At 37.2% G+C, this 984-nt stretch overlaps 1 protein-coding gene across 1 annotated transcript in view; it reads right to left on the bottom strand.

The window, feature by feature from the left end:
* The window catches only part of C6 (complement component 6), an 82,194-nt gene extending 81,529 nt beyond the window's left edge, over positions 1–665 (bottom strand). The window contains exon 1 of the mRNA XM_012649577.1: positions 499–665. The gene's annotated coding sequence lies outside the window, so the exon portion shown is untranslated. The remainder of the gene's footprint in view (positions 1–498) is intronic.
* Positions 666–984: the final 319 nt, after the last annotated feature.

Consider the following 984-nt stretch of genomic DNA (forward strand, 5'->3'; position numbering starts at 1 on the left):
TGTGATGAAAGGATACTTTAGTAAAAATAAAATTGGGTTCATCATTTTATAAATCTTGTTTCAAGCCAAAAGCTTGAGATTAGATATAAAAATTGTTTCTCCTATATGCGCAGAAATGAGAGTGTTTCTAAGCATTAAATCAGTAGGTTTTCTGAACTCTTCTACAAGCACAGAGAGATATGCTGGAATAAAAGCAACCAAATCCATTGACATATGGCTGAAAATGTCCTTCAATTTATAATGGAATCAACACGCATTTGTGTATCCATTGTTTGCTGCTAGGCATTGCGTGAAACACAAATAAGTATAAGCTATTATCACTGTATGGGAAGGTAGACAGAAATCAAAGACACTACACATACTTTTTATCCAAGCTTTTTTATCCAGCTCACAGATAACCTACTACAGCCCTAGACTATTTCAATCATAAAAATAAGAGGCTCCTTTAAAAATTATTCCACCCGCCTGTTGATTTTAGTTTCCTGGTAAGTAACTCACCTTTCCTGATTTTTCTCAGCAACACAGAACCAGAGGACACTGGGACAAGAGTGGCCAGATAGAATTTTGGCTGTGATCAGACAGAATGGTATGAGTCCTAAACATCCGATCCAAGTTCCAGATTGGGTGGTTTTTCACTGGCTTCAGGGCTCTTGGGAGCTGAGGCTCCTAAATAACATGAAGCTTCTCTATCAACTACTAGATAGATTAGGGAGACAAATCCCCATACTCCCTCCCCCTCCCCCACACTGCCAAAATTGGGATCTTCTCATACAGGGACCTTTTCAGCAAGGAAACCTAAACATGTATCTTTGTTGTTGCTGTTTACTTTTTTTTTTAAATTAGATATTGGAAGAGAGATATTTTCCAAAAATCTCTCAATTTAGACAAAATGAATTCTTAAAGCATCTTGTGAAATCAACATGTAAATGATGGGGAGAAGTTAAATTGCAAGAGATTAGTTCTCAGTTCTCGGCAGGCACTATC

Source organism: Propithecus coquereli, unplaced genomic scaffold, assembly GCF_000956105.1.
Source record: "Propithecus coquereli isolate 6110/MARCELLA unplaced genomic scaffold, Pcoq_1.0 Scaffold110, whole genome shotgun sequence".
Lineage (NCBI taxonomy): Eukaryota > Metazoa > Chordata > Mammalia > Primates > Indriidae > Propithecus > Propithecus coquereli.